Source organism: Phacochoerus africanus, chromosome 14 (assembly GCF_016906955.1).
Source record: "Phacochoerus africanus isolate WHEZ1 chromosome 14, ROS_Pafr_v1, whole genome shotgun sequence".
NCBI lineage: Eukaryota > Metazoa > Chordata > Mammalia > Artiodactyla > Suidae > Phacochoerus > Phacochoerus africanus.
Window position 1 is genome coordinate 25,486,823 of NC_062557.1, and position 9,873 is coordinate 25,496,695.

Genomic DNA, 9,873 nt, shown 5'->3' on the forward strand with positions numbered 1-9,873 from the left:
ACTGCTTTTCCTTTGTTCCTGCATTTCCTCCCATTCCTTAAGACCTTTAATTACTCCTGAGGCCTGTTAAGACCTGCAGTGGTCAGGCTTAGATCACAAAATGGCTTAAGTCAAAAAGGCCCCTTTTTTTTTTTTTTGGCTTTTGAGGGCCCTACCCACGGCGTATGGAGGGTCCCAGGCTAGGGGATCAAATCGGAGCTGCAGCTGCCGGCCTACACCACAGCTACACAGGATCTGAGCCTCATCTGTGACATGCACCATAGCTCATGGCAACGCCAGATCCCTGACCCACTGATCAAGGCAAGGGATCAAATCTGCATCCTCATGGATACTAGGCGGGTTCATTACAGATGAGCCAAGACAGGAACTCCAGCCTTTTTTTTTTTTTTTTTTTGGTCACACCCATGGCATGTGGAAGTTCCTGGGCTAGGGATCGAACCTCCACCACAGCAGCAACCTGAGTCACAGCAGTGATAATGTCAGATCCTTAAACGCTAGGCTGCCAGGGAACTCCCCCCAAACGACCTCCTCTTATGGCCAGAAAGCCAAGCCTGGTTCTCTTTCTCCCCAGACCCCCTCACCCTGTCTGCCTTATATTCACAGCACCTACCACAGGCTCTTAGCACACACGTGATCCGTATAATAAAAGGAGCTGCGTGATGTGTAACAGGGCAAGAGATGATGCCAAGGCTGAGCTCGCCCAGCAAACTGGGTCAGGCATGGTCCTGAGGAGGAAAGGCCTGATGCAGGGGAGCAGGAGGAAGGGCCAAGGAGTGGAGACAGGAGTAGGAGATGAAGCGGAGCAGCAAACCCGTTTAAGGAGCTGGGGCCCTGAGAGTTGCTGGCAAGGGTTTTAAGGATCAGGTTTGCAGCTTCAAAGCATTCACTCCCCTTTGTACATATGAAAACATGCCTTCATCACTGTACCCTTAGCCCCTGGCACAAGAGATCAGGGCACTCCCTGGCTGGCCCTCCCTCCTTCTCTGGTTTCCAGCCCTGCTGATTTCCAGATCTCCTAGGGGCTTTGCATTCGCTGGCTCTCTTCTTCCAGGAATGGAGGGGGAGACTAGGGAGGGAGGCCTCAAGTTAGATGCAGGCCTGGGGATGCCGCTGCCCCCCCCCCAACCCCTTTTTAACCCCAAGACTCAAGTGTGCCTGGGTTTGAACTCAGTTTTCTCCTGCTGTCAACATGCAACCCTAAGTTCTAGTACCATGCCTGGTTCACAGTATGTTGTCGGTAAATAGAAGTTTCTGCCTCTGTAAACAGAAGCTTCTCTCTTCCTCACCACCAGGGTGGGAGGGCATAAGGGTGGGGCGGGTGGGGCTCGGAACCGACTTAGGAAACGGGGAGAAAGTAAGTTTTTTCTTTACAACCCTATTTGCAAAGGCGCAGAGTTTGGTCCCCAACTCAGTGTTTGCAGGGTAGGGGAGTGGGAGAGTCTCTTTCCCGGCAAATGTCTATAACCTGCAGCGGGAGGAAGGGTCCCAAGGAGCGAAGCGCAGGGACTCGGTTTGGAGGGGAGAGAGCACCCAGCCTTGCGCACGCGGGAGAGGAACGGCTCTCCCTGGGCTGGGTCCACCGATGCCTAGCCCCGGGCTTGGGAGCGCAGAACGGAATGAGGGCTAGAGGTGGGGGTGCACTTGTGCAAATCTCAGGGATCAGCGCTCTGGAGGCGGCGGTGGAGAGAGTCCACAGCTCTGGCACCTCCAGGTGTGTAGGCGGGACTTAACGCGGGGCCCGGCAGGTGCTCTAATGACGCTGCCCGCCGCCCGTGCTCCTCTGAAGGGATGCGCTCCTTCTCCACCCTCTTACCCGGCTCCGGCTCCCGGGTATTTAAAGGGGACGCGGCGGCGGCCCGGGGGGATGGGGGCCAGGTGGAGGGTACCGTTCAGACGCTCATCATCCACAGCCCCTCGGGACTGGAGGAACTCGTGAGCCGGAGCCCAGAAATCTGGGGGTGGATAAGACATCGCGTCCCCTCCAATTCCCCTTTCTCCATCCTGCGCCCAAATACCTCAGCTAGCCCCTCTCCCCACTCTTCCAAACTCAGCCGGGATAGACCACGGCCGCCGCCGCTCCCCACGTGAGTCCTGGGCTCCCAGAGGTAGGGGAGGGCTGGGGTCCCAGTGTGGGATGGGGGCTGCGCGGAGGCAGAAGGATCCTTCACGCGTGTCAGTGGGGGAATCTCTGGAGCGGAGGAAGGAGTTCCCGTTCTTATAGCCCAGGAATGGGATGTCCGGGTACCGCTCTGTCTCTGACTCGGACAAGGCGAAGGAATCTGCTCTCTTGCTCCCTGCCACCCACGAGTCCCCTCGGCTCCTGAGCTGCGTACCCCCCCCCCCCCCACCCCGCCCCGCCCCGCACTGGAGCGAAGCACCCGCCAGCTGGGGGTGTGCCAGAGTGCCTGCTTTCCAGCCACCTCTAAAAATATCTCCCCCCCCCACCACTCCACCGGCAGCTGCCACCTCCTTGCCCATTGAGGATGCCCCCCCCCCCAGCTTGTCCACCCAGGCAGGGCGAGCCCAGAGATGACTTCTGTCCCAGCTTCCTCACTGGCACCAGGGCTCCAGGGCTTTACCCTAGCTAGTCTGGACAGCAAGCTCACAACCCATGGAAGTCTCCGTGGCAAGTGGGGAAGTTCTGGCTGCAGTTTTCCTAAGGCAGCAGAAAGCCCTGAGTTTTAATCCTAATTCTGATGCAGGGGGACCCCCAGGATGTTAGCCTGACCTCTCTGGGCCTCCGTTTTTCCTATGTACTGCTGCTGGTGGTAAACAAGAGACTATGGGGAAGTTGGGAGTGCTGTGTGGGGAAGGGAAAGAATTCCAGCCTAGTGCTGGAATCTGATTTCTAGTGACTGATACCAGGAGACCTGGTCTTGGGCAGAGCACTTGCTACCATAATATCTCTGGGGACCTTGCCCCTGCCACATCCCATCCTGCACATTTCCTGTGGAAAACTTTCCCCAAACTGTCCTGTGACCCATCCATCCATTAAGGGGGGACTTCCAAAGGAGGGCCTGAGTTTGTTTCCCTCCCCCATCCCCAGGGGCCCTCCCACCCATTCCCACAGAGGTCCTGTAACAGCACTTGGGTAAAAGGCCCGGGGGTGGGGGTGGGCAGGGAGCAGGTGCTGCTTTTAGGTGGAACTAGGATAGGGACCCCCTGCCAGCCCAGTGACACCCTTCTCTCCTCTCTGCTCTAGCCTGCAGGAGAAGCTCGGAGGTCCTGTCCCCCTTTCTTCTGAGGGACTTTCTGGGGACCACGAAAGGACGTCATCACTCAAGGCAAAGCCGCCAGAGGTAAGGAACCCTTTTGCATGTCACAGGAGCCAGGTTCCAATGGGACCAGGGTCCCTCTGACTCCTGTGGGGCAGGGGTGGGTATCACAAGAGCTACTCTGGAGAGAAGCCCAGGGTGCCTGGCTTTCTGCTCTGGGACTAAAAGAAACAAGAGCAACCTCACCAAACGGTAAATGTTTTCATTGATTTCCCTACATACTCTGGTTAGATGGGGGGGGGGAGAGTGTTTTTGCTATGAGAAGTTCTGAACATGATTAAAAACCAGACCATCCCACCAACTGTTGAGAAGGAAAAAGAACCACAGAGAAAGCAATGAAAGTCGGTCTCTGGGTGGCTCCTGGAGACCCTCTTTTATCTTCGGATCAGCCTGGCACGTGTCCGTCCATGTTTGCTTTCACAAGGGGAGTGGCATCCCCTGACCTTTTCTCTTTGGACTGGCCCAGGGTGGAGGGCACATGTGATATCAGCCAGGATTCTGGAAGGCTGGAGCTCCCTCCAGATGCAGCCTGGGACCGGCCCTCCCACTTAACCCCCAAACACGCCCTTCCTTCACTTCACGTGCCTCCCTCCCCTTCTCTCCCATTCTTGACCAGTGTCCCTTCTCCCCACCCCACCCCCTTTCAGCCCACTGCCCCCACTCAGCTTTGGCCACCACTCTCAGTTCCTAGATTACAAGTCCTTAGGGAAACGCCTGAGACCTACATCCCATCCTTAGCAAAAGTGTTTAATGCATGTAAGGTCAGGGAGTGGGGAGGGATCGGGTACCTCAAGTTGGAGTGTGATAGAGCCCCCCCTTCTGCCCACCACCTTCCTCCTGGGTGTCCCAGTATCTGTCTTGAGGGTAACAGTTCCTCCTTGCTGTCCTGGGATGGTCTGGGGAGTCACCTTGACCAAGTCAGAGGGGTACCCAGTGTTACCCACTCTCACCACCAGAGGGCAGCAGCCAGCCAGACCTCCGCTGCTTTGCCTGCCCAGTCTGGCTCTCAGGAGTGGTCCAGATCTGTCCCAGGAGCACGTCGTCTTTCATTTAACTCTAAGATGCAGGAGAGGCACGGGGAGCTGTGGGTTTGTAGCTGCGTTGAAGCCCCCACAAAGCCACACCCTGCCTCCAAAGCCACCCAGCAAAGTCCAGTAGGAATTGCCACCCGACTCCCTGGCTGACTGCCAGTGTCTGGAAGCACCAAGGAGGGAGGCAGGCCCAGATCACCTGGGTGCCTAGGCGTCCCGGTCCTCCAGCTGTGGTGCTGTGAGCCTGGTCATGTGCCCCTTCCCTTTGGAGGACAGAGGGCAGGCCAGGTGTGCGTGCATGAACCAGACTCTGCCCCATGGAGGAGGAGCCTTGGGCAAGTGAAATCTCTCGGAGCCTTTGTCATCTGTCAAATTCATGGGATTGTGCTGGGCAGGGAGAGAATGAATGAAGGTGATTGGTAAGCGATGGGGTGCCACACACAAGAAAGGGGCAGTGACCATACTAGAAAAGCAAGCCCTGGTCTCAGCCCCTGAGATCTGGTTTCGAGGTCTGTCTCCGTCATGTGTAGTGGGGGCTGATGTTTGCGCAAGTTGGTTAACCTTTCTAGGTCTCCAATAGTATCATCTGTTACCTCTCCAGCATCGTGGGGGATTAAGAGAATGCCTAGCAAGGGCTCTGTGGTCTGTAAGTGCTACACTTATTTGATGGGCTGGTTTTTTTGTTGTTTGTTTTTGGGATTTGTTTTGGTTGTTTGGTTTGGCTTTTGGTTTTAGGGCCACACCTGCAGCATATGGAGGTTCCCAGGCTAGGGGTCCAATCAGAGCTACAGCTGCCAGCCTACACCACAGCCACAGCCACAGCCACACAGGATCCAAACCGTGTGTCTGTGACCTACAGCACTGTTCATGGCAACGCTGGTTCCCTGACCCACTGAGCAAGGCCAGGGGCCAAAACTGCATCCTCATGGATACTAGTCAGATTCGTTTCCACTGTGCCGCAAGGGGAAGTCCATGAGGAGCTGTTTTTTGTTTGTTTGTTTGTTTGTTTTTTGTCTTTTTGCCATTTCTTAGGCTGCTTCCATGGCATATGGAGATTCCCAGGCTAGGGGTCGAATCGGAGCTGTAGCCGCCGGCCTACACCACAGCCACAGCAACGCGGGATCCTAGACGTGTCTGCAACCTACACCACAGCTCATGGCAACACCAGATCCTCAACCCACTGAGCAAGGCCAGGGACCAAACCCTAAACCTCATCGTTCCTAGTCGGATTCGTTAACCACTGAGCCATGATGGGAACTCCATGAGGGGCTGTTTTTCACTAAGCCCTGGGAGTGGTTCCTTGGGCTCAGGAGAAGGGGATAGGATCCAGGTGGGTGTTAGTGGTGGAAACAAGGCCAGCTGGTCCTCAAACAGACCTTGTCTGGTTGTCAGGGGCCCTGGACGACGGCTGGAGGCCAACAGTCACTACAAGCGGTGCCCAGGGTGATGTACTGACAATGAGCGGGTGTTTTCCAGTTGCTGGCCTCCGATGCCTGTCTAGGGTAAGTGGGTCCCTCCAGGGGTTTCCTAGGATGAGGTCTCAGCCCCCATGTTCCCATCATGGGGGGAGGAGCCCCACCCAGCCCCTTTTAGGCATGCCCACACCTCTGCTGGGCCCCCACGAATCCTTGGAAGCTTCCATCCCAGGTCAGGCGGGGGGGGGCGGGGGGGGTCCCTGATGCTTTACATCCTCAGACTCCACGGATCCCAGGCCACTGAGACTCCCAGAGATGTTGAGACAAGAGGGTGACTCTAGGGATGCGTTTGAAGAGCCAGGTTCAAATCCCAGCTCTGAAATGAGGAGCCTGGACTTCTGTTTCACAGGATGTGCCCGGTTATAAACACAGGAATTTGGGAGAGGGAGTTAGGAAAAAACCAGGAAGAGGAGCGGTTGACTCAACTAATTGTGGTGGGAGGTTGAGAGGGAGAAAGGCGGCACCGTGGGTATTCTGAAGCTCTACATACATAGTCTGCTTGCTGCCCCTCTGTCACCTAAAGCCGCTGGCTCGAAAAGGGGCAGGGACAAGCTGCAGAGGACTTCTCTCCCTTTGCCTGCCTTTTTGCCCTCGCGCTTGCCCCGTTGTCCCCCGCCGCCACCTTGTCCCCCTAGCAACATGACGAGCCCAAGGTCTCCCCTTCCTGGAACTCCCCCCCGCCCACGGCCCCATCTTCCTGTCCCCCCGTGTGCCCCTAGTATGACTTCCCCCTGGCCCTCTAATCCCCCACTCCCACCTCATGCCCTCTGCCCATGTTCCCGCTAAATGCTCCATCCTCTGCCTTTTCAGCCACTGCTGCTCTTTCCTCTCCCTCACCTGTCTCCCAGGTATGTCGTGGCCTGGCGCGGGAGGCTTCTACCTCCCCAAGCCCCACTGCTTCTCCTGCTGCCCGCTTGCTTCGGACTCTGGCAGAAACCCCACCCGCTGACACGTTCCTCCCTGGGAACTGGCAAGTGATTAGTGATGAGCTGTCAGCACAGGGCCCTAAAACTCTGGAGAAGCTGTCCCATCCATCCTTGGCTGGAAGCATCTGCATCCCATCTGGCTGGAAGCAGCTCCCAGAGGGTCTGCCTGGGTCTTGGTTGGGCAGTCCACCTACCTGGTTCTTCCAAGAGCCAAAACCGTTCTCTGGCCAGTGCGGAAACTCAGGGGACTAACTCTCCAGGCCAGACACCGACTGTCACATGCTTTGGACGGTGCCAACACATTTCCCTGGCTCCTACTGTCCACCACACTCCCACAAGCCATTGGCTTGGCCCGGTGGAAGGGGGACACAAGGCAGCTGCTCCAGTGGGGTGAATGGCTGGTGTCCCCACGCTTTGTTGGGGAGAGGGGTAGAAAAAACTGCCACTCTCTTTATCCAACCACCTGGAGCCACTGGAATTCTCCAGGATGGTCTAGTCCAGAAACTAGGGGTCCCAAAGGAGTGACCCCTTGGGCTGCTTCCCTTTTTTTTTTTTTTTGCTTTTTAGGGCCACACCCTGAGGCACATGGAGGTTCCCAGGCCAGGGGTCTAGTCAGAGCTGCAGCTGCCGGCCACAGCCACAGCCACAGCCATGCAGGATCTGAGCTGTGTCTGCGACTTACACCACAGCTCATGGCAACGCCGGATCCTTAACCCGCTGAGCGAGGCCAGGAATCGAACCGGCAACCTCGTGGTTCCTAGTCACATTCGTTTCCAGTGCGCCCCTTCGGGAACTTCTCCATTCTTTTGAAATCGACCCTCGTTAAGCCCCCAAGGCCACGGAAGAGAGTAGCAGAAACAGGTGCCAGAGAAGCTCTTGGGTTCAGGAGGGGGACGGTCCCCTGAGGATAAACCCCAGCACCCTTAAGGGAGAGGAGCTAGGGGATGGGCAGGGAAGGCTGGGGGTGGGGACAGCGGCATTGCTTAACCAGCCTTGGGTCCTCCTCAGGTCTTGGATGTGCCAGCGTCTCTGGCCGTGGCCCGCTAACCAGCCTCTTCCCGGCCGGCTCCCGCCGCGCCTGCTCTCGCTTGCTCCCCCCTCCTCCTCCTGCTCCTCTCTCCCCTGCTCCCAGGACGACGGCAGGATGGCCGCGCAGGGCTCGCCTCGCTTCCTCCTGACCTTTGACTTTGACGAGACCATCGTAGACGAAAACAGCGACGACTCAATCGTGCGCGCTGCGCCGGGTCAGCGGCTGCCGGACAGCACGAATCATCACAAAGCAATGTTTAATAGCAATACATGATAAAAAGATCAAGGGGGAAAGGATGTGTGCAGTAATAGCTAGTGTGAAGAGAACGAGAGGGGGAGGAAAAGGGACGAGGGAAAAGGTCAGGTGATGAAAAAGACGGGCGGGAAGGAAGGGGGGGGGGTAAACACGGGGGCGGGCGTGGGGGTGCCAAATAGCTTAGCGGACAAAGGGGGAAAGCAAGGAAAGTGGGAAAGTGGTACTTAAAAACAGGGAGGGTGCGGGAAGAGAAGGCAGTAGAATGGGCTCTGGGGGGGGAAGTGGTGCGCAGGTCTGGAGAGTGGGAGTGGTCACGGGTGGGGTGGGGAGAGAAATGTAGGGGAGAGAGAAGAAGAAAAGAAAAGAGGGACAGAAGGGAAAAAAAAAACAAGGCTCAGGGCTAGTACAGGCGAAGAAACGACAGACAGGGAAGAAAAAACATCCGGAGATGGGGTAAAGGGGACTTGGCTTCCAGTTCTTTTCCTGTCGCATAGAGCCTCGTGTACTTCCTCTCTCCCCAGATCCTTCCCTCAACGGGGTGGTGGGAAGGGCAGTCACACTCACGGCCCCAGGAGTGTGCAGGTCTAGTTCCAGGCTTCACGAGACTGGCTCTGGCATGGGGGCTCCTGGCAGTGCCTGGGTCAGCATCCCAAGATCCCTGGCTGTCAGCAGCTGGTGCTCCACAAGTTCCTCCAGGGAAGAATCCAGAACCCGCGGACTGATGCCCTCACACCAGCCATCAGAGTAGCGGCGGTGATGCGATAACGGTGCCCTCAAGAAGGAGAGTTTCGTTGTCCTTCTGGCCGGTGTATGGGTACAGCGTTACACTGCAGGGCGGAGGGAGGGTGCCATGAATGGTCCTTCCTGAACCATGGGGATGCTGGCGCCCTGCATGCTAGACTCTAGGAGCAACTAGGGAGAAGTCTGCAGGGAGTGGGGCAGGAGATGCCTTTTCCAAAGCCCCCCCCCCCCATTCCTCCCCAGCTGAGCAAATCAATGAGGCCAGCTGCTTCCTTTGCAGGGGGTGGGGTGCAGACCACCTTTGCAGAAGGGAGGGGAGGATGACTCTGCGATGGAGAGTTCTGCGGCGGGGGGGGGGGGGGGGAGCCCTGACCCGGATCTGGTGCCCTTTCCCGTCTCAAGAGTCAAGTACCTTTCTCCAGTAGGCATCAGGGATCCAGCTAGGCTCTTCTGGCCCAAATCCTGGATAAAAAAGTAATAAGGTATGGAAAGGAGAAGTGGAGGTAAAAACAAGCAACAGACGAAAATGCAAGGGTGGCAACCAGGGGGTCATAACAAAGCACGATACAACAGGGAGGTGAATGTAAAAATATCAGATGACAAGAGAGTTGAAAAAATGGCAGAGGGTGTATAAAGAAAGGCCGGGGTGGGTAGGGGAGGGAGGAGAAAAGGAAGAAATCTGAGCTGCGGGACATTCTGTATGGCATGGGTGAGAAGGACAAGGGGAATGTAAGTGAGGAGGGACAAAAGGGAAGTGGACGTCGAACGGAAAGAGTAAAGATAAAAGAAGGGGGTAAGAGGACGGAAAGGAAGAATAAGGCAGAAGCTACGAGGAGGAGGGAGAAGAATGGAACGGGAAGAAGAGGGTGAACTCTTTGAACGTCCCTGCTCAAGAGCAGGGCTCCAGGGTTTACCCTGTTATTTTTTTGGCCAAGCCTGTGGCTATATGGAAGCTCCCCAGGCCGGCTTCGCCCCAAAACCGCCCCGCATTGACCGGCTGAGGCCCCACTCGCTCCACTGTTCCACAATAGAACTCCTCCCTATCTCTCGTTTTATTTCCATCTGCCTCGTTTCCCCTTTCCCTCTCCTTTCCTGTCCCCAAATAGTTCCTATCAGGTAGAGGTGCTATAGTAAACAAAC

The 9,873-nt window shown here is 56.5% G+C and overlaps 1 pseudogene; it reads left to right on the forward strand.

Moving 5' to 3' along the window:
- The first annotated feature begins 1,819 nt into the window (after positions 1-1,819).
- LOC125113847 (phosphoethanolamine/phosphocholine phosphatase-like) overlaps positions 1,820-9,873 on the forward strand; it is an 18,612-nt pseudogene continuing 10,558 nt past the window's right edge.